The sequence below is a fragment of the Hypanus sabinus genome, chromosome 8 (assembly GCF_030144855.1).
Source record: "Hypanus sabinus isolate sHypSab1 chromosome 8, sHypSab1.hap1, whole genome shotgun sequence".
Lineage (NCBI taxonomy): Eukaryota > Metazoa > Chordata > Chondrichthyes > Myliobatiformes > Dasyatidae > Hypanus > Hypanus sabinus.
In genome coordinates, this window is record NC_082713.1 from 115,902,514 (window position 1) to 115,926,820 (window position 24,307).

Genomic DNA, 24,307 nt, shown 5'->3' on the forward strand with positions numbered 1-24,307 from the left:
AATGCTGGAGGAACTCAGCAGGTCTGCCAGCATCTATAGAGACAAATAGGCAGTCAATGCTTTGGTTCAAAGGCATCAGACAATAATGCATAGGAGCAGAATTAGGCTATTTGGCCCATCGAGTCTACTCCGCCATTCCATCATAGCTAATTTATTATCCTTCTCAACCCTATTCTCCTGCCTTCTCCCCATAACCTTCGACATTGTTACTAATCAAGAACCGATCAACTTCCGCTTTAAATATACCCCTTCACTTAGCTTCAACAGCCGACTGGGGAAATGAATTCCACAGACTCACTAGCCTCTGGTGAGGATATTCCTCTGGATAAAGAAACCCTTCATAAAGACTGGAACGGAAGGGGTAGAAGCCAGAATGAAAAGGTGGGGGTGGGGAAGGAATACCGGCTGGCAAGCAATAGGTGAAACCAGGTGAGGGGAAAAGTTTGTGGGTGGGGGAAGGGGGATAAAGTAAGAATCTGGGAGGTAATGTGGAATAGGAAGAAGGAATTTCATGGGAGAACAGGAAGGAGGGACACCAGTGGAGAGAAGAGAAATGTAAAATGTAAAATGGCATCCAAAATGGAGAATAGGAGAGGATAAGAAGTGGGGGATAAATCTATGTTCACACCATCATCAGGAAAATGGGGTGTTGTTCCTCCAACCTGAGAGTGACCATGGAGTACATTTCAGTGATTGCAAACTCATTTGGGATGACACAAATTATGCATTAAAGGTGACATGTCAATATACAGACTTACAGGTTTTTTTTTGAAGAGTTAGATTATGAGGACAGCTTGCATCAACTTGAATTGGATTCCATGGATACTGCAACGTAGAAGATTGGGTTAGCTTAAAATGGTGCTAGGTGTTGGTAGGACAGGTCATAGGGTCATAGGTTCATACAGCACTACCAGATAGCAACAGACCTTTCAGCCCATCTAGTCATGCCAAACTGTTATCCATTCCATGGAAATGTCTCCAGAGATTTAGGCCAGTGGGGGGGTGGGGTGTCATTATGGAACTTACCTTCATGCATGTGAAATATGGGAAAGTAGGATTCTTTCCACAATAAACAATGGCTCTTGGAATCTGTGCAAGTTGCCATGGTGGAGATAAAGAGCTAAGTTAAAATTGGGATGTGCTGTGGACAGGAATTAATGGACCATTTTATCCCTGTGCTATTAATCTGAAATTGCCTGCAAGAAAGCAAATCTCAAGATCGTTCTTGTGGCATATACATCCTTTGATAATAAATCTTCTTTGAACTCTTTGTCCTTGCCATGGCCTTTGCACCCTGTACTGCACAATCCCTGTACCTGTAAACTTATACTCTGCATTCAGTTATTTTTTTTTCTTTTGGTCTGTCTCAATGTACTGATGTTTGGAAGGATCTGCCTGGATGGCATGTAATGCAAAGCTTTCCTTTGTACTTTTGTGTATGTGACAACAATAAGCCTACTACTAGTGAGATCAGTCAAGAAGGCACTCTATCGTCCTGAGACAATTCCTGGGTCCATCCAGTGGAACTACTCAGCTGATCAAAGACTGTGGCAGAGAGATAGCGATCTCCTCAAAAGTACTAATTCATCCAGATTAAATGTATTTTTAATGTAGAGATATCTTAATAACATTCAATCAGAGTCAGCAAGCAGACATCGTAGGAGGTTCATACACTGGATGCGGTGGAAGCTGTAGAAGGGTGAATGCTCTTAAAATAGAAACACTTGGATTTCCAAAGTGCTTTTTAAAACCTCGGGATGTTCCATAACACTCTTCAGAAAGGATTTTAATACAATTTATCCATACAGTAATGTCCAGGACTCTATCAATTCACCTCAATACTTACGCATGCTGAATTAAATGGACTAAGATGGTTGGAGGTTATCTTAGATAAGATGAGAGGCAGCTAGTTTGCTCTCTTTGTTTGTGATCTCTTCCAAGTGATCAAGTGATATTGCTTGGCATGATCTCTTTCTCTCTCTGTCTCTCTCTCTCTGTCTCTCTCTCTCTCTCTCTCTCTCTCTCTCTCTCTCTCTCTCTCTCTCTCTCTCTCTCTCTCTCTCCCTCTCTCTACCCCTCTCTCTCTCCCTCCCCCTCCTCTCTCTCTCTCTCTCTCTCTCTCTGCCTCTCTCTCTTTCTCTCTCTCACTCACTCTTCATCTATCTGCATCTTTCTCTCTCTCCCACTCTCTTTTTTTTATCTGCATCTTCCCCACCCCCCCTCTCTCTCTTTCTCTCTCCCTCCTTGGTGTGATATCCCTTCCACTAATCAGCTGATCCCTCCCCACAACCTCTGTTCTTCCAGTAACAACTCCCTCAGCGTAAATGAAGTAATTTCGGAAATGACAGGTAGATGTCCTATCAGCAACTTGGGGGAAGGGGGTCACCACTGTGGTGAGCTATATATACCTGTCTGGACACGCCCCCTGCTGTCTGCTCCTGTGGCTCCTCCCACAGACCCCGGTATAAAGGCGATTGAGGCCTGAGCCCGGCCTCTCAGTCTCCAGGATGTAGTATGGTGGTCAACCACTGCTTGTTCCTTCTTCCAGTCAATAAAAGCCGATATCTCGCCTTTACGTCTCAGAGTGAGTTATTGATGGTGCATCAACCATCAACCGAAATTCAACCAGACTGGCCCATAAATACTGGCAGCAAGTGTAGGCCAGAGACTGTACCTCCTGCACAGAGCAGCACACCTCCCTGACAGCCAAAGCCTTTCCAGCATCTACAAGCAGGGGTAAGGGTGTGAAGGAAGTCTCCCTGAATGAGTAACAATAATCAATAAGATTAATAGGCTGTCAGTTGAGACCATATCCACCCTCAACCACCGGCTCACTATGTCATTCAACATCACCCTCTCAAAATGGGATGAGGTTGGCTTTATCTGTCACATTGAAAGGTGCCGTGAAATGCAGTGTCTGTGTCAAGAACAGCCTAAGGATTGTTCTGGGGCAGCATGCAAATGTCGCCATGCTTCAGACGTCAAGATAGCACACCCACAACTCACTAACCCTAATCGATACGTCTTTGGAAACTGGAGCACCCAGAGGAAACACACTGGTCACGGGTTGAACAAACAAACTCCTGACAGAGACAGGAACCAAACCCCAATCAGTGGTCACTGGAGCTGTGAAGCAATTGCCATAATCACGATGTTTAGTGATGGGTAATAAATGCTGCCTAGAAAGAAAATCCTAGATTCCACAATAGAATAAATATAAGGTCAAGGACAGTTGGGTATAAAAGGTCAAACACACAGGGATTGTTAAATGGAAAGATCATTGAAGATTGAAGATGTTAATTGAAGATTAATGTACTGGGATGGCAATGTTGGGGTCATGAGCAGAGACACTGCTTCTCAACTCCAGACTCCAGAGACCCCGGTTCATTTCTAACCTTGGGTGCTGTCTGTGGAGCTCACATTCTGCCTGTAATCATATAGTATCTGGTTTCTCCCACACCACAAAGGTGGACAGATCATGGTTAGTGAGTAGGGGGCATGCTATGTTGGTGCTAGAAACATGGCTACACTTGGGGCTGCACCAGCGCATTCTCAGACTGTGTTGGCCGTTGACACAAAATGATGCATTTCACCGTGTGTTTTGATATTTTGATGTACATGTGACAAATAAAAGCTAAGTTTTATTAAGTAGCTGTCAATCCAGGTAGTTAATGAATCAATGCATTAGGAATGGAGAATCAAAAAGGGTAGCAAATACAGTACTCAAAGTGTTAAATCTCAAAGCAGAAAGTATCAGAAATAAGTGATGATCTTGTTGCACTATTACAGATTGTCAGGTGTGATGTTGTGGCCATCACTGAATCGTGGCTGAAGAATGGTTGTAGTAGGGAGCTGAATGTCCAAGGTTACACATTGTATTGGAGGAATAGGAAAGTAGACAGAATGGGTTGTGTGGCTCTGCTGGTAAAGAATAGCATCAAATCCGTAGAAAGTTGTGACATAAGATCAGAAGTTGGTGAAACCTCATGGGTTGAGTTAAGAAACTGGAAGGGTAAAAGTATCCTGCTGGCATTATATTACAGGCCTCCCAACAGTAGCTGGGATGTGGACCACAGTTTACAACAGAAAATAGAAAAGGTGTGTCAAAAGGGCAATGTTATTACAGTCATGGGAGATTTCAACGTGAAGGTTGATTGGGAAAATCAGGTTGGTAACGGATCTCTAATGAGTTTGTTGAATGCCTACAAGATGTCTTTTTATAGCAGTTTGACATTGATCCTACTGGGGGATCAGCTATGTGAGATTGGGAGTTATGTAATGACTGGAAGCGATTAGGGAGCTGAAGGTAAAAGAACCCTTAGGAGGCAGTGATCACAATATGATTGAGTTCAACTTGAAATTTGATAGGGAGAAAGTAAAGTCTGACGTGGCAGTATTTCAGTGGAGTAAAGGAAATTACAGTGGTATGAGAGAGGAGCTGGACAAAATAAATTGGACGGAGATGCTGGCAGAGATGACAGCAAGGCAGCAATGGTGTGAGATTCTGAGAAAAATTAGGAAGACTCTTATTTTTCCAAAAATGAAGAAATACTCCAATGGCAAAATAGTACAACTGCGGCTGACAAGGGAAGTCAAAGCTAATGTAAAAGCAAAAGAGAGGGCATGCAACAAAGCAAAAATTATCAGGAAGATGGAGGATTGGGAATCTTTTAACAGTAATCTCTCTACAGAGAGCAACTAAAAGAATCATTAGGAGGAGAACAATGAAATATGAAATCAAGCTAGCAAACAATATCAAAGTGGACAGTAAAAGCTCTTTGAAATATGTTAAAATAAAAGAGAGATGAGAGTGGATATAGGACCACCAGAAAATGATGTCGGGGAAATAATAACAGGGAACAAAGCAATGGCAAATGAACTAAATGAGTAATTTGCATCAGTCTTCACTGTGGAAGACACTAGCAGTGTGCCAGATGTTGAAGGGTGTGAGGGAAGAGAAGTGAGTGCAGTTACCATTACAAGGGAGAAGGTGCTCAAAAAGCTGAAAGACTTAAAGGAACATAAGTCACCCGGGCCAGATGAACTGCGCCCCAGGGTTCTGAAAGAGGTAACGGTAGCGATTGTGGAGGCATTAGTAATTATCTTTCAAAATTCATTGGACTCTGGCATAGTACCAGAGGACTGGAAAGTTGCAAATGTCACTCCCCTCTTTAAGAAAGGAGGAAGGCAACAGAAAGGAATCTATGGACCATTTAGCCTGACCTCAGTGGCTGGGAAGATGTTGGAGTCAATTGTTAAGGATGAGGTTAGGGAGAACCTGGTGACACAGGACAAGATAGGACAAAGTCAGCATGGTTTCCTGAAGGGAAAATCTTGCCTGAGCAACCTTTTGGAATTCTTTGAGGAAATTACATGTAAGATAGATGAAGGGCATGAGGTGAATATTGTATATTTGAACTTTCAGAAGACCTTTGATAAGGTGTCACACATGAGGCTGCTCACCAACTTAAGAGCCCATGGTATTACAGGAAAATCTCTGGCATGGTTAGAGCACTGGCTGATGGGTAGGAGGCAGCAAGTGGGAATAAAAGGATCCTTTTCTGGTTGACTGCCAATGACTAGTTGTGTTGCATAGGGGTTGGTGTTGAGACCGCTTCTTTTTATGCAGTATTATCAATGTTTTAGATGATTGAGCATTTGGCTTTGTTGCCAGGTTTGCAGATGACATAAAGGTTGATGGAGAGGCAGGTGGTGTTGAGGAAACAAAAAAGCTACCGAAGGAATTGGACAGATTAGGAATATGGGCAAGTAAGTGTCAAGTAAAATACAATGATGGAAAATACATGGTCATGCACTTTGGTAGTAAAAATAAATGTGCAGACTATTTTCTAAACGAAGAGAAAATCCACAACTCTGAGATGTAAAGGGACTTGGGAGAACACCTTAAAGGTTGACTTACAAGTAGAATTGGTGGTGAAGAAGGCAAATGCAATGTTAGCATTCATTTTAAGAGGTCTAGAATACAAGAGCAGGGATGTGATGCTGAGCCTTTATAAGGCACTGGTGTGGCCTCGCCTTGAGTATTGTGAACAGTTTTGGGCTCTTCATCTAAGAAAAGACGTGCTAGCATTGGAGAGGTTTCAGAGGAGGTTCACAAGGATGATTCTGAGAATGAAAGGGTTATCATACGAGGAATGTTTGAAAGCTCTGGGTCCATACTCCCAGGAATTTAGAAAGATGGGATAGGGGGAATGTCATTGAATGTTGAAAGGGCTAGATAAAATAGATGTGGAAAGGATGTTTCCCATAGTGGGGGAGTCTAGGACAAGAGGGCACAGCCTCAGGATAGAGGGGTACCCATTTGAAACAGTGATGTGGAGAAATTTCTTTAGCCAGAGAGTATTGAATTTGTGGAATTTGTTACCACAGGCAGCTGTGGAGGCCATGTCGTTGGGTGTATTTAAGGCAGAGAATGATAGATTCTTGGTTATGGGGAGAAGGTCATGGGGTGGGGCTGAGGAGGGGGAAAAGGATCAGCCTTGATTGAATGGAGCAGATTTGATAAATCAAATTAACTAATTCTGTTCCTATGTCTTACGGTCTTTTGGTCTTTTGGTCTTAATTGCTTCTGAAATGGACCAGCAAGCCATCTCATTTCAAGGACAAAAAATAATGTGAAAATAGATGCTTCGGTTTCTCCCACTCTCCGAGACACACTGTAAAGGTTCCTTCATGTGTAGGTGAGTGGTAGATAGGAAAAGGAGGAGAATAAAATCATTGGCATATATCGTGAAATATGTTGCTTTGTGGCAGCAGTATATTGCAATACATACAAAACTATAAATTACAATAAGAAATATGTACGTATATATTATCTATGCATCTATATGATTAAAGAGAGCAAAAAAATAGTGAGGTAGTGTACATGGGTTCATTATCCATTCAGAAATCTGATAGTGGTAGGGCTTAAAACAACTTTGCTTTGTGACGTACCTGCTGTATGGCTGTGTCTGTGGATTGCGGCTGTAGAGGTCCTAAGTGGGAATATTTGATGAGTCCCAGTAGAGCTGCACACAGGAAGTCACCACTTATCTTGAGTAACCTTGAGATGTGTGGGTTAGTTGGATTTAATTGGTCAGATGGGTGTAATTGGGTAGTACAGGTTTGTGGGTCAGGAATAAATTTTTAAAATACTGTATTTACTTTGAGAATGTTATGAATTGTTATGAGTTTCAGTTCATTTTTATTCATTTAAACTTTATTATTAAATAAATTAGTAATAACATAAACTGAAATTTCACATCTGTAGGTTTTATCCAATTCCTTGCAGGAGCAATATCACAGGAGATTTAAATAGATCTGCAACTTAATAGGCATTCCACACAAAACCAGCAGGAACAAAGGATGTACATAACGTTAGATAAATTCACTGAATGAAGACAGTGTTGTTCACGTGCCAGCAGTGACAAGCATAGCAAGTGAGATTACAAAGATAGACGGGATTTACAGGAAAACATTGGCTTACAGGCAGAACTCTAAGAACTCTGGAGTAACGTGGGCTGTTCATCATAAAACATAAACAGCCCTGGAGGTAGCAGAGTGAAGCCATCAATTGTGCAGTATGTGGAAGAAGGTTGCTATGTGAATATCTCCTTCCCGGGCCAGAGTTTAATACCACAGTGAACACAACTAACACTCTGACATTTTGGTGTTTTGATATGTATTACAGCCTAAAATGCATGTCGTCTTTTTACCATGCCAACAGATGTGTTGGGGGAGGGGTGTCAGGTATAAGCAAAAGAGAGTGATGGTGATAAAGACAGGTCAATCAGATCATGTTGGAAGTACTCAGCAGGTCAGTCAGCATCTGTGGAGAGAGAGAACCAGACGTGTTTTTATTATTTAGAATTACGGCACAGTAACAGGCCCTCTGGCCCACAAGCCTATGCTGCCCAATTACACCTGTGTGATCTACTCACTTGTATGTTGTTGGGATATGAGAGGAGACCAGAGCCCCCCAGAGGAAACGGTCACAGGGAGAATGTACAAATTCCTCACAGACAGCTGCAGAAATCGAACACTGAACGCTGATGATGTAACTGTTTCGCTATCGCATCTCAGACGTGGTCAGTTTTACAAATCTTTATTTTGAATCAGAACCAGTGTTACTATTGCTGATACGCTCTGCGTCAGGAAATGTGTTGTGGCAGCAGTTCAGTACAAGCCATACAACATTATTACATTCCAGAAGTAAATAGTGCAAAAGGCAAAGCGTGAGCTCATGTGGTTGGATTCACGGACCACTCAGAAAGCTGAAGGCAGAGGGGAAGGAGCTGACCTTGAAACATAGAGTGTGTCGCTTTTGTAACACCTCTATGGTCTATTTCACAGGAATGAGGTTGAGGCGATGCCTCGGAGTGTGGCCGTTGCCACATGCAACTGGCTGTTTGGAGCCGCAGGTGAGAGCTGAGTGTCACCAAAGTTGAGTGTGCTGCCCAAATATGGGCACAACAAACCCCTTCACCAGAGGCGCTACCTCTCCCAAACAGCCCAGCCGGCTGAGGGGAGCTGGCAGGTTTCGTACCCCAGTGAGAGAGGGCCATGCCTGTCCTAGCTCCAGCGGACTGGCCGGATGAGGTCAACAGTGAGATCCAGCAGGGAGCAAGGTGGTTCTGCAATGCTTCACAGACGGCAAAGGGCTCGATGAGGCGCAGAAGAAATCATGGTTAACCAATGAACCCAAGGAAGACACCAGTGGTGCAATAACTGACATCACTGAACCCAGACTTCGAAGGTCAAGAGAGTGGAACTGCGGCAGTGTAATGGCTTTTTCTGCTTTAAAAACTTTCCCTCATGGATTTCTTCATGCTGTTCATATGATTTAACTGTAATCATCAGAAATGAAGGACAGCCAGCCAGACAGTTGAAGGACTTTAACCCTGTTTTTCTCTCTCTCTGATCCTGTCTGGCCTGCGAAATGTTTCCTACAATTTATATTCTTATTCAGAATTTCCCAGATCAATAGATTAGTTTGCTTTTCAAGGTTTAGAGAAAGGCCGTTGAACCTAACATCATAGTTGGGATCTGATATTAAGGGTGGAGTTTAAAGGTAGATAGAGAATGTAGAATCTTTTTTTCAAATGACGAATACCAGAGGGTAAAGATTTAAGTTGAGACGGGAAAAGTTTAAAGGAGGTTTACGAGGCCAGTTTTTTACACAGAAGATGGTGGGTGCCACTGGAGGAAGTGGTGGAAACAGATACTAAAGCAAGGTTTAAGAGGCATCTAGATAGACTGAGGAACATGTGCCAGCTGATGGGATTAGTTTACACTGTTCTATGTTCTGTGTTACACATCTCAAGCAAAACGCCACATTGCCTCTCCATTAGACCACACTTGGAGTATTGTGGTCGGTTCTGGCTACCTCATTATAGGAAGGATGCGGAAGTGTTAGAGAGGATGCAGAGGAGATTCACCATGGCATTGCCTGGGCTAGAGAGTGTGTTGTATGAGGAAAAGTAGCTAGAAACGTCTTCCCAAGGCGAAATGGCATATATCAGAGGGCATAATTTTAAGGTGATTGGAGGAAAGCATAGGGGGAGTGTCAGAGGTAGATTCTTTACACTCTGGTTGTAGCATGGAACCACCAGTGTTCTAGTGGGTGTGTGTTACACCCTACCAGGGGTAATGGTAAATGCAGATACACTAATGGCCCTTATAAAACTCTTAGATAGGCTTACGGATGTTAGAAAAATGGAGCATTGTGAAGGAGGGAAGGGTTACATTGTTCTTAGAGAAGGTTAAAAGGTAGGGAGAACTTTGTGGGCCAAAGGGTCTTAATTTATCAGAAAAAACGGGATCTCCGAGTGGCCACCCATTTTAATTCCACTTCCCATTCCCATTCCGATATGTCCATCCATGGCCTCCTCTACTGTTGCGACAAGGCCACACTCAGGTTGAAGGAACAACACCTTATATTCCGCTTGGGTAGCTTCCAACCTGATGGTATAAACATTGATTTCTCAAACTTCCAGTTATTCTCCCCCCCCCCACCTTCACTAAACCCCATCCCCTTTTCCCTTTCTCACGTTATCTCCTTGCCTGCCTACTGCCTATCACCTCCCTCAGGTGCTCCTCCCCCTTTTCTTTCTTCCATGGCCTTCTGTCCTCTCCTATCAGATTCCCCCCTCTCCAGCCCTGAATCTCTTTCACCAATCAACTTTCCAGCTCTTTATTTCACCCTCCCACCCCTTCCGGTTTCACCTATCACCTTGTGTTTCTCCTACCTCCCCCCCCCCCCCACCTTTTAACTCTACTCCTCATCCTTTTTTATTCCAGCCCTGCCGAAGGGTCTCGGCCCGAAACGTCGACTGTACTATGGAAACCTAGATGCTGCCTGGTTTGCTGTGTTTCTCCACGTTTTGTGTGTTGCTTATATTGTGTTATACTTTTCTATGTTCTATTTCTATAAATGTGTATATCCAAGGTAGACATGACTTTTATTTTCCTATTGAAACCTTAGTATTTAATAGAGCATTATTTTGGGAAATCTTTACAACATTCCATCAGATGGCTATGTCACTTATGGATCAGATTTCTGAACTTTTCCCCACTGTAACATACACTCAGTAGCCACTTTACTAGGTATACTGATACACCTAATCATTAATGCAAATATCTGATCAGCCAATCATGTGGCAACAACTCAATGCATAAAAGCATGCAGACATGGTCAAGAGGTTCAGTTGGTGTTCAGAATGGGGAAGAAATGTGATGTGAGTGACTTTGACCATGGAATGATTACCTGTGCCAGATGGGGTGGATTGAGTATCTCAGAAACTGCTGATCTCCTGGGATTTTCACACACAGCAGTCTCTAGAGTTCACAGGGAATATTTCAAGCTGACAAGAAGGTGACAGTACCTTAAATATCCACGTGTTACAACAGAAAAGCATCTTTGAATGCACAACATGTCGAACCTTGAAGTGGACAGGCTACTGCAGCAGAAGATCACACTGGGCTCCACTCCTCTACCTAATGAAGTGTCCACTATGTAAACTTCCTGCTCCTGCACACTGAAGACAGAACTGTCAATTTTAACCTCTTTATCTATATTTATTCAGAGGGACCAGGAAGAATGGGTTAGGGGAATGTTGGGCAACAGAGTGGAGCAGCCGGTGGAGCTGCTACCTCACAACTCTTGGGAGCCGGGTTCAATTCCGACCTCCGGCGCTGTCTGTGTGAAGTGTGCAGACTTTCCTTGTGACCCTCCATTGCTCCAGTTTCCTCCAAAACCCCACAGACCCTTGGGAGGGTTAATTGCTGTTATACATTGTCCCTGATGTGTAGGTGGGTGGTGGAATCTGGGGTCAGCTGATGGGAAAATAAAACAGGACTGGTGTAACTGGGTGGTTGATGATCAGTATAGACCCCATATGACCAGGAGTGGTATTAGGCCACTCAGCCCATCTAGCCTGCTCTGCTATTCAATCACAGCTGATATTTTTCAACACCATTCTTCTGCCCTCTCCTCAAAAACTTTAACCCTTTACCAATCATGAACCTATCAATCCCTGCCTGAATACACCAGATGATTTGCCCCCCCCCCAGCCCTCAGTCACAACAAATCCCACAGATTCAGCACCCTTTAACTGAAGAACTTCCTCCTCATCTCTGTTCTAAAGGGACATTACATTATTCTGAGGCTGTGCCCTCTGGACTTAGATCCCCCTACTGACGACAACCTCCTCTCCAAGTCCACTCTGTCCTGCTCATTCAGTATCAGGTAGGCTTCAATGAGATCCCCCATGCTTCTGAACTCTATCGAAACAGGCCCAGAGACATCAAACGCACCATCACAGTAACAGCTCCAGATACTGGGGTGAAGGATCTAAAACCAACCTCAGTCACCATGTATTAGATACGGGTGATATCCCCTCTCCTCCCCTATCAGGTTCTTTCTCCTCTGGCCCTTGCCTTTCCACACGAATGTGTGGCTGGACAGCTGAGCACTTTTATGAACAGACTAGGACAACTGTGTTGCTCCAAAGAGCGCTATGTGAGGTCATTCTTACCTTGACCATTAGGCTTTATAATGAGTCAACCTACAGCCAGGGAAGTGATGACTCCCTCCTGTTAGACTTCTTGTGGTAACTTATTTTTAATTTTTTCTGCTTCTCTTCTAATATTTGTATATCTGTACACTTGTAATGCTACTGTGACACTGTAATTTCCTTTGGGATCAATTGATTTATCTATTGCCTCCCAGCTTCTTACTTCAGCTCCCCACCCCCATTCATCTGGTTTCACCAATCACCTTCTAGCCTGTCATCCTTTCCCTCCCCCCACCATCTTATTCTGACATTTTCCCTTATCCATTCCAAAACTGACAAAGGATCTCGGCCTGAAATGCCGACTGTTTATTTATTTCCATAGATAATGCCTGACCTGTTGAGTCCCTCCTGCATTTTGTGTGTGTGTTGCTCTAGATTTGCAGCGACTGCAGAAACTCTTGTCTTCATGGGTGATACCTGCTCTGATGTGAGATCTCGAGTGGGAGGGAGAGGCCATTGGTAATTTTGCTGCATGGCTGGTAAGGGGGCCGGAGTTTGAATCTACCTTACAAGACAAAAAAAAGGACAGCGAACAAAGAAAGGTTGGATTTGCTTTGCACAGGCGGCCAAAAGCAGACCACTGACGCTGATAATCAAAGATAAAAGCCAGGATGTAAACAGTTGCTGTAAAATAGGTCAGCAGATGCACGTTTGAAAACCGCTCTAATCTTGATCGGTCTTTCAAGCGTGGTGTTTTTTTTGCACAGTGAGGTCTCGCTGCGAACTGCTGCCGTTAAAGGTGCATTATGTAACATGTTTATATCAGCTGGGACCACTCAGTCAGTGTTGCTGGAAGGTGAACGCAATTGACGTCATCTCAGCAGGACTAGGACAACAGATCCCACATGCAAGGAGTGCATTTTAACCCTTTCAGGACCCGTGTCACCTGGCAGCTGTTCCCAGCAGTGAGCAACTTCCTGCACTGAATTTTGTTTCTTTAAGTTTTTCAAATAGCACTCAAGTGGCCATTTTACTAAGCGTACTTGCTCACCAATGGAAATATCTAATCAGCCAATCGTGTGACAGCAACCCAGTGCTTAACAGCATGCAGACACTGTCAAGAGGTTCGATTGTTGTTCGAACCAAACATCAGAATGGGGAAGAAAAGTGATTTAAGTGACTTTGACTGTGGAGTGATTGTTGGTGCCAGACAGAGTGGTCTGAGTATTTCAGGAACTGCTGATCTCCTGAGATTTTCATGCACAGTAGTTGAGTTTAGAAAGAATAGTGCAAAAAACAAACACACCAGTGAGTAGCAGCTCTATGGACAAAATCGCCTTGCTAGTGAGAGACATCAGAGGATAATGGCCAGACTAGTTCAAGCTGACAGGCAGATGACAGTAACTCAAATAACCAGGCATTACAACAGTGGTGTGCAGAAGAGCACCTCTGAATGCACAACACACTGAACCTTGAAGTGGATGGACTACAACAGCAGAAGACCACAAACGTACATTCAGTGGCCACTTTGTTAGGTACAGGAGGTACCAAATACATGGGCACTGAGTGTGTTTTACTAACTGTACAGTCGAAGATGGTCCAGTACAGGGTTAAAGCACTCCTAGTCCTCTACTCACTCACCTCCATCTCAGACTCAGATAGATTTATTTATCATATATACATCAAAACATTAAAGTATTACTTGTTTACTCGCAGTATTATTTATTTCCACAGCTTGTCTTCACTTTTTAAAACCATAAGACATAGGCCATTCAGCCCATTGAGTCTGCTCCGTCATTTCATCATGGATAATTTATTATCCCTCTCAACCCCATTCTCCTGCATGCTCCCCATAACTTTTGACAGTCTTACTAATCAAGAGTCTATTAAACTCCACTTTAAATATACCCAATTATCTGGCCTCCTCAGTCATCTGTAGCAACAAATTCCACAGATTCACCACCCTCTGGCTAAAGAAATTCCTCCTCATCTCAGTTCTAAATGGACATCCCTCTATTCTGAGGCCGTCCCCTCTGGTCCTAGAACTCCCCTCCTCCCACAATGGGAAACATCCTCTCCACATCCACCCTATCTGGGCCTTTCAATATTCAACAGGTTTTAATGAGATCCCCCTTATTCTTCTAAACTTTAGCAAATTCAGGCCCAGAGCCATCAAACGTTCCTAATACATCAACCCTTTCATTCTGGAATCACTCTTGTGAACATCATCTGGACTGTCTCCAACTTTCCTGATCCAGATTCACTGACCACCAGTTTTGCCCACCTGACACTTGCTATCCAGATATTCTGTCTGACACTGTGCGGCTGAGGTAATTTTCCAGGTGTGGTGGGGAGTAAACAATTTTTGTCAAATCAAAATGCCAGGTGAGTCAGGCAGTCATCAAGTTATGCAGTGGACAAGCAATCGTCATCCCTTTGCTCCATAGATATTGCTTGACCCACCGAGTTCTTCCAGCAGTTTGCTTTCAGCAACATTATCTCTTTAATGCTACACCTAGCACCCTTCTCTCCTTAGAATCAGAGAGCTGTCGGTTCAAGTCCCACTTACGCAACATAGAAATGTCTGGCTTGGCGCAGCATCTTCTCACAATATATGAAAGTGACCATGTTTAGGAGAAAGCAGAACTTGAATTTCCATCGTTTGTTTTATGACTTTGAAATGTCCCAGAGAATCAATGAAGCGAGGTCTCTATCTAACACAGGAACGTCACTAGCTGCAGTTCCCCTCATATAAATGATACGGAACAGAGGCATGCGCTTCAGCCCAGCTCATCCATACTGACCATGTTGTCCTCCAAAGCTTCAGAGTTCAAATTTCAAATTAAACTTATTACTGAAATGTGCATATGTTACCATATCTTGAGATTGATTTTCTTACAGGCATTTACAGGAAAATAAAGAGATACGATAAGTTTTATGAAAACGATACATTAACAGATAAAGACTGACAAATGAGGCAAATAAAAATAATACTGAGAACATGAGTTGTAAGAGGGTGAATTGTAGGTTGTAAAATCAGTTCATGGCTGTGGTGGGTGAAGTTATCCACGACAATTCAAGAGCTGATGGCAGTAGGGAAATAACCGTTGAATTGACTTTATTTCTTAGATCCTTCACATACATGAGGAGTAAAAACTTTACATTATGTCTCCGTCTAAATGTGCAATGTGCAATCATAGTAATTTATAATAAATAGAACAGCCAATGTAACATAGAAATGCACTCAGATCAGTCTAATGCTCCTGAACCTGGTGGTGTGTGAGCTAAGGCTCCTGTAGCTCCTGTCCAACGGCAGTGGTGACAAGACCTGCAATCCCACTAAACTTTTCTTTATTGCACCTGTTTCACTCACTTTTTCTGGTGGCTTGATCCACATTCCCATCACCCTCTGCATGAAGTATTTGACCCTCACGTCTCTGCTGAATATTTCCCTTGAAGGTATGCTCTTGAGGTTTTGATTCTCTTTGCTTGGGAAAGAAGACTCTGCATTCACCCTATCTTTGCCCCCTCATGATTTTATACACTTCAATAAGGTCACTCCTCAGTCTCCTAAATTCCAATGAATAAGTTCCTAGCCTGCCCCACCTCCCCATAGAACTCAGCCCCACCAGTCCTGGCAATATTCTCGCAAATCTTCTTTGCACTCTTTCCGGCTAAGTCAGTAGTAAGGAAAGCAAATGGAATGCTAGCATTCAATTCAAGAGGGCTGGAATATAAAAGCAAGAATGTAATGCTGAGGCTGTATAAGGCTTTGGTCAGACGGGATTTGGAGTATTGTGCACAGTTTTGGTTCCCATTACCAAGAAAGAATGCACTGGCGTTGGAGAGGGTTCAGAGAGGTTCACCAGTGATCCCGGAAATTAAAGGGTTAACGTATGAGGACCATCTGATAGCTCTGGGCCTGTACTTGCTGGAGTTTAGAAGAATGGAGAGGGGAATTTCATTAAAACGTACTGAATATTGAATGGATGCGGATACGATGTTTCTGGTAGTGGGAGAATTGAGGACCAGAGGGCACAGCCTCAAAGTACAAGGACAGAGCTGAGGAGGAATTTCTTCAGCCACAGGGATGGTAAATCTATGGAATTCATTGTCACATACAGCTGTGGTGAGTTCAGTAGATCAAGTCATTGAGGAGGTTAATAAGTTCCTGATTAATCAGGATGTCAAAGTACAGGGAAAAGGCAGGAGAATGGAGTGAAATCCCAGTCCAATCAACCTCTCCCTGTAACTCTGTCCCTTGAATCCTGGCAACATGCCCTACAATTTATGTCTCACCACATCAACTTGTAATTGATCTTGGGCTTCCTCAGTAATTGTACAGAAGGTGAAACTAGGCAACTGCACATCAGCCCCCCAATCCTGAACACCAGTGCCCCACAAGGGGGTGCACTGAGCCCTTTCTTCACCAATGGCTGCACTCCTGCCTATTCTACAAATTCAATCATCAACTTTGCAGACGACACAACTATGAATGGCCTAATCACAGACGATAGCAAATCTGCATAGACTATAAGACCATAAGACATAGGAGCAGAATTAGGCCATTAGGCCCATTGAATCTACTCCGATATTCAATCATGGCTGATCCTGTTTTCCCCTCCTCAACCCCACTCCAATCCAAGGCCTTCTCCAAGTAACCTTTGATGCTGTGTCCAATCAAGAACCTAATAAGCTCTGCCTTAAATACACCCAATGACCTGGGCCCCACAGTTGTCTGTGGTATCAAATTCCACAAATTCACCACCCTCTGGCTAAATAAATTTCTCTGTATCTCTGTTTTAAATGGACTCCCCTCCATCCTGAGGATATGCCCACTTGACCTAGACTCCCCCACCATGGGAAACATCCTTTTCACATCTACTCTGTCTAGACCTTTCAACATATGAAAGGTTACAGTGAGTCCCCCCTCATCCTTCTGAATTCCAGCGAGTACAGACCCAGAGCCATTAAACGTTCCTCATATGATAACCCTTTCATTCCCGGAATCATCCTTCTGAACCTCCTCTGAATTCTCTCCAATGCCATCACATCTTTTCTTTGATGAGGCACCCAAAACTGTTCACAATACTCAAGGTGAGGCCACACCAGTGCCTTATAAAGGCTCAGCATTACAACACTGCTCTTGTATTCCAGACCTCTTGACATGAATGCTAACATTTCATTTGCCTCCACACCACTGACTCTTTCTCCAAGTTAACCTACAGGGTGTTCTGCACAAGGACTCCCAAGTCCCTTTGCATCTCAGATTTTTGCATTTTTCCCCGTTTAGAAAGTAGCCTGCATATTTATTTCTACTTACCAAAGTGCATGACCATGCGTTTTCCAACATCGTGTTTTGTTTGCCACTTTCTTGCCCATTCTCCTAGTCTGTCAAAGCCCTTTTACAGCCTCCCTGTTTCCTCATCAATCTCCGTCAATGCTCTAACCATGCCAGAAACTTTCCTGTAATACCATGTGCTTTTAACTTGGTAAACAGCCTCATGTGTGGCACTGGAGGTTCATCAGGTTGATTCCAGAGATGAGGGGGTTAGACAATGAGGAGTGATTAAGTTGCCTGGCACTTTACTCGAATTCAGAAGAATGAGAGGAGATCCTATAGAAACATATAAAATTATGAAAGGGATAGACAAGATAGAGGCAGGGAAGTTGTTTCCATTGATAGGTGAGACTAGAATTAGGGGATATAGCCGCAAGATTTGGGGGAGTAGATTTAGGATGGAGATGAGGAGGAACTGCTTTTCCCAGAGAGTGGTGAATCAATGGAATTCTCTGCCCTATGAAGCAGTGGAGGCTACCTTAGTAAATATATTTAAGACAAGGTTGGATAGATTTTTGCATAGTGGAGGAATTAAGAGTTATGGGTAAAAGGCAGGTAGGTGGAGATGAGTCCATGGCCAGGTCAGCCATGATCTTATTGACAATAGACAGTAGGTGCAGGAGTAGGCCATTTGGCCCTTCTAGCCAGCACTGCCATTCACTGTGATCATGGCTGATCATACACAATCAGTACCCTGTTCCTGCCCTCTCCCCATATCCCTTGACCCCGCTATCTATAAGAGCCCTATCTAACTCTCTCTTGAATGCATCCAGAGACATGGCCTCCACTGTCTTCTGGGGCAGAGCATTCCACATATCCACCACTCTCTGGGTGAAAAAGTTTTTCCGTATCTCTGTTCTAAATGGCCTACCCCTTATTTTTAAACTGTGGCCTCTAGTACTGGACTCACCCATCAGCGGGAACATGCTTCCTGCCTCCAGTGTGTCCAAACCCTTAATAATCTTATATGTTTCAATCAGATCCCCTCTCATCCTTCTAAATTCCAGTGTATACAAGCTTAGTCGCTCCAATCTTTCAACATATGACAGTCCCAACATTCCGGGAATTAACCTTGTGAACCTAAGCTGCACTCCCTCAATAGCAAGAATGTCCTTCCTCAAATTTGGAGACCAAAACTGCACACAATACTCCAGGTGGGGTCTCACCAGGGCCCTGTACAACTGCAGAAGGACCTCTTTACTCCTATACTCAATTCCTCTTGTTATAAAAGCCAGCATGCCATTAGCTTTCTTCACTGCCTGCTGTACCTGCATGCTTGCTTTCATTGACTGATGTACAAGAACACCTAGATCTCGTTGTACTTCCCCTTTTCCTAACTTGACTCCATTTAGATAGCAATCTGTCTTCCTGTTCTTGCCACCAAAGTGGATAACCTCACATTTATCCACATTAAACTGTATCTGCCATACATTTGCCCACTCACCCAACCTGTCCAAGTCACCCTGCATTCTTATAACATCCTCCTGACATTTCACACTGCCACCCAGCTTTGTGTCATGAGCAAATTCGCTAATGTTACTTTTAATCCCTTCATCTAAATCATTAATGTATATTGTAAACAGCTGCGGTCCCAGCACCGAACCTTGCGGTATCCCACTGGTCACAGCCTGACATTCCGAAAGGGACCCATTAATCACTACTCTTTGTTTCCTGTCAGCCAGCCAATTTTCAATCCATGTCAGTACTCTGCCCCCAATACCATGTGCCCTAATTTTGCCCACGAATCTCCTATGTGGGACTTTATCAAAAGCTTTCTGGAAGTCCAAGTACACTACATCCACTGGCTCTCCCTTGTCCATTTTCATAGTTACATCCTCAAAAAAACTCCAGAAGATTAGTCAAGCCTGATTTTCCCTTCATAAATCCATGCTGACTCGGACTGATCCTTCTATTGCTATCCAAATGTGTCGTAATTTCCTCTTTTATAATTGACTCCAGCATCTTTCCCACCACTGACGTCAGGCTAACCAGTCTATAATTCCCTGTTTTCTCTCTCCCTCCTTTCTTGAAAAGTGGGACAACATTAGCCACCCTCCAATCAGCAGGAACTGTTCCTGAATCTATTGAATATTGGAAAATGATTACCAATGCATCCACGATTTCTAGAGCCACCTCTTTAAGTACCCTGGGATGCAGACCATCAGGTCCTGGGGACCTATCAGCCTTCAGACTCAACAGTCTAGCCAACACTGTTCCTTGCCTAATATAAATTTCCTTCAGTTCATCCTTTACCCTAGTTCCTATGGCCACTATTACAACTGGGAGATTATTTGTATCTTCCCTAGTGAAGACAGATCCAATTATTGAATGGTAGAGTAGGCTTGACGGGCCAGATAGCCTACTCCTGCTCGTATTTCTTATGCTCTTATGTTCTATTGAAGCCTCTGGTGTGAGTGGACATCACAGTGGCCTCATCTGCTTGGACCGCTCACTGTTCCAGAGATCCAGGTTCGATCCTGATCTCTGGTTCTACCTATGCAGAGTCTCCACCTCCTTCCAGTGATCAGTGCCTCTCACCCGGGGGTGCCCTGGTTTCCTAAAGTCCTGAGAGCTGTAATCAGAATCAGAATCAGGTTTATTATCACTGACTATGTCATGCAATTTGTTCTTCTGCATCAGCAATACAGTGCATGACTTAACAATTTACTGTAGGTTACAGTAAGAAATATGAAAATAAATAAATAATGGAGAAAGAGGAAAATACTGAGGCAGTGTTCATAGGTCCATGGAACGGTCAGGAATCTGATGGTGGAGGGGAAGAAGCTGCTCCTACAACTTTGAATGTGTGCCTTCAGGCTCCTGCACCTCCTCCCTGATGATAAGAAAGAGAAGAGGGCAGGGCCTGAATGGTATTTATTTTATTTGTTTGTTTAGAAAATCATCACAGTAACAGGCCCTTCAGTCCCAATGAGCCTGCCCCCCCATTACACCCAGGTGACCAATTAACCTACTGACCCATATGTTTTGGGGGCAGAGCACCTACATGCAGTCACAGGGAGAAGGTACACACCCCTTACCGACAGCAGTGGGAATTGAACCCGAGTTTGGCACTGCAAAGCGTTATCCTAACCACTACAGCACTGTGCTGCCTTGAAGGTTCGTAGTGATGGATGCCGCTGACTGAGGCACTGCCTTTTGAAGATGTCCTCGCTGGTGGGGTGGCTCATCCCCATGACTGAATTTACAACCATCTGGAGCTTTTTCCGATCCAGTGCAGCCAGGTGGTGATGCCTCCTGTCAGAATGCTATCCATGGTAAATCTACAGAAATCTGCTGGAATCTTTGATGACATACCAAATCCTCTCAAACTCTAATGAAGTATAGTTGCCGGCATACCTCCTCCATGATTGCAATAACGTTTTGGGCCCAGGACATTTCCTCTGAGATGTTGACACCCAGGAACCTGAACTGCTCCCCCTCTTTCCACTGCAGGCCCCCCCCTCAGAGAGTCCTCCTGACTTCCGCTTCCTGAAGCCCACAATCAGCTCTTTGGTCTTACCAGCAGTGAGTGCCAGGCTGTTGCTGGGGCACCACGCAGCCAGCCGATCTGTCTCACTCGTGTACGCCTGCTCATCACCATCTGCCATTGTGTCATTGGCCAGCTGTCTGTTGAAAATTGTCCCTCGTGTCTAGGTGAGTGGTAGAACCTGGGGGAGTCGATTGAAACGTGGAGAAAAAGGTTGGATAGGATTTTGTGAAAGTAAGCGATTGATGGTCAGCATGGACTTGTTGGGCTGAAAAGCCGGTCCTGAGTCTGTCTCTGACTTCATAACTCTGTGACCGTGACTTGACCCACAGTACTGCCTGCAGAAGTTCGAAATAGATCTTCAAAACAAATGTCTTTTTTTTTCAATAGTGTCAGGAGACAAACAGCAGACTTATTCAGAACACACTCTCTTTGTCTGAAGGGAAGGCGGAGGCACTCAAATACTTATTATCATGCCATTGATCTCGCTGCTGCCACGGGGCAGGAGGTACAGGAGCCTCCCATCTCACGCCACCAGATTCAGCCAGTTATTACCCTTCAGCCATCAGGCTCCTGAACCAGCACAGGTAACTTTACTCACTCTAACCCTGAACTGATTCCATGACGTACGGACTCACTTTCAAGGACTGTTACATCTTATGTTTACATATTTTTTCTTCTGAAAAAAATATTGTAAAAAGACATATTACATATTTGATTATTATTATTTGTTCTTTCTGTATTCGTGCAGTTTGTAATCTTTTGCACACCAGTCTTTGTGCGTAGTTTTTCATTGATTCTATTGTATTTCTTTGTTCTGTTGTGACGTCTGTAAGAAAATGAATCTCAGGGTAGTATATAGTGACATATACATACTTTGACAATAAACTTCACTCTGAACTTTGACTGATGGACTTAACCTGTGCTACACTTTCCAGTATGGACATTGAGCTCTGGCTCACATTATCTCAATGAGCAGTACAGCAGAGGAACAGGCCCTTCGGCCCAAATCATCCGTGCTGGCCTCCAGGCATTGTCTGGTCCAATCTGCCTGGGAATGGAGATATGGAGCATGTTCAGGCAGATGGGGTTACTTTGGACAGGCTGGCACAGACATAGTGGGCTGAAGGGCCCAGTCCCATGCTGTGCTATTCAATAGTGTAAAACATAAGCTAATTTTTACAAAGAAGTATTTACAGGTGGTGGACACTAATCTATGATACTCCTTTAACTGGCATTGTGAATTTCAGAGGCTAACTGGAGAAATTGCATTTGCCTTATATTGCGGGGCACACGATACTTATTAAAAATATACCCAGCGTGTCCACGTGGAGAGTCACTTAATAGGTTCTGGAACGATATACCCTGGGCTACATGTCGCTGGAAAGTATCTGCTGGAGGAAATCCCCTCCAAACCGTAATCCTAACCCTAATCTGAACCCAGGCTCGGTCACCTGGGCAGGGCTGTCTCATGATTAAAGTCCAGAAACATCTGAAGACCCCAGGATACATTGCTGATGATGGGCACTCCCGGTTAATTAAGCCAAGTGGTGTCTGACCAGGTTAATGATAGGCTTGGGCCAGATTACAGTTGCTCTTGTAGAGTAGAGTTGTAGAGTTGCTCTGGTGGGTAGGGTTGTAGAGCCCCACCTATCTCCTGACTCTAAACTCCACAAGCCCATCACCCCCAGCCCCACGTATACATCCCCAAACCCTACTCCTAACCCTAATCCTAACATCCAAGGACCCACACTCCCCAATTTACCCTGTCCACACCCCCACAATCCAGCTGACGCGTGTGAAGAAGAGGAAGATCCAATAAAGGAAAAGTTGGACCTGGTGATTGAAGGCATGGGCCAGATCAAAGTAGCAAGGTTTGTGTGACATTGGATATCGAGTGACGAGCTCAGGAAGCACAAGAGGGATGATTTTCCTGCTGGCCACAAAATCACAACCTAATCCTAAGCCCAACCCTGACCATAAATCTGGACAAGCAACCTTTCATTTGAATCGGTTTGTTATTGCCGCATGTTAACGAGGAACAGTACAAACCTTAGTTTGGCATGCAGATCATTTCATCAGTAGTACAAGAAAAATTTATAACAGAATGTAGAATAAAGTGTTATGGTTTAGAGAAAGTGCAGTGCTGGCAGACAATAAGGCCATGATGAGATCTAATAAAGTCAGATGTTCATCTTGCTGTACAAGTCGGACTTTTGAGGTTCAGAGGGTTGAGACCTTCAAGTTCCTAGTGGTTAACATCACCACTGGTCCAACTACATTGATGTCATTACCAAGAAAGCTCAGGATGCTGGAGAAATTCAGCATTCCCCCATCAACCCTGACAAAATCTGATTAATACTGCTTAGAAAACGTTCTGTCTGGACACATAATGGCTTGATATGGTAACTGCTCTGCACATGACCACAAGACAGTTCTGGACACAGCTCAGCACCTCCCAGACGTCATCCTCCTTTCTATGGGCTTTACCTGCATTTCAGTAAAGCAGCCAGCACAACCAAAGACCCCACCCAACCCCAGACACTCCTCCTTCTCCCCTCTCCCTCCAGGCAGAAGATACAAAAGCCTGCAAGCATGTACCACTGGGCTTGAGGCGGAAAGCTCTTGCTTTACTGAGGTAAGGAAAATTATAGACAGGCTCCAGGGGGTTGCCTCTGTGCTGCCTGTCTCTGTCACTCTCTGTTAGTGTTAGAACAGGACTGAGAGTCAGAAGGTGATTCAGCCTGTCCCTCAGCTGCAGTGTAGTGCACACCTCTGCCCAGGATGGTCTCCTTCTTTCAAGGTTCACTTAGTTCACCCACTTGGGACCACGCCTCTCTCCTCTTCACTCTCCTCACCCACCAAAACACAGAGCGGTCTGCCAAGCACCCAGTCAGCCCATCCACAGCCCCTTCCCCAGGGTTCAGCCACATCTTGTCACAAGCTGCTCTGCCACCTGCCGGAAGCAGGTGAGAAGGAGGAAGTGATGAGGGGAAGTTCTGTGGTTCAGAAATAAAGCACAATCATGGCACCCGATCAGTGTGCGCTTGCAAACATCAGGTCAGCAACAAGGCGCCCAGCTCATCCACCTTCCTGTTTACACATGAAACAGGGTGGCAGGCTAACATAGTGGTTAGCTCAACATTAGTACAGCACCAGTGAAGGAGGTTCAAGTCTCTCTGGTGTCTGTAAGGAGCTCGTACGTTCTCCCCCATGACCACGTGAGTTTTTCCAGGATCTCTCATTTCCTCCCTCATTTCAAAAACGTGTGGACTAGGATCAGTCAATTGTGGGTAGGTTTATGTTCATGCCTGAGGTGTGGTGACAGTTCTGGGCTGCTCCAGGCAAAATCCTCAGACTGTGTTGGCCATTGACACAGAATGGTGCGTTTCACTATATGTCTCAATGTGACAGATAAAACTAATCTCTCTTGATCTATCTGGATGACTTGCAGACAGATGTTTT

General features: G+C 44.2%; 1 long non-coding RNA gene across 5 annotated transcripts in view; it reads right to left on the reverse strand.

The window, feature by feature from the left end:
* The window catches only part of LOC132398352 (uncharacterized), a 76,437-nt gene that overhangs the window by 39,463 nt on the left and 12,667 nt on the right, over nucleotides 1–24,307 (reverse strand). For 3 of the 5 annotated variants that reach the window (XR_009513627.1, XR_009513624.1, XR_009513625.1), the window contains one exon: nucleotides 7,218–7,828. The exons of the other annotated variants lie outside the window; for them this stretch is intronic. This is a non-coding gene — a long non-coding RNA (uncharacterized LOC132398352). Of the gene's footprint in view, nucleotides 1–7,217; nucleotides 7,829–24,307 lie in introns of those variants that run through there. 5 annotated transcript variants of the gene reach the window in all.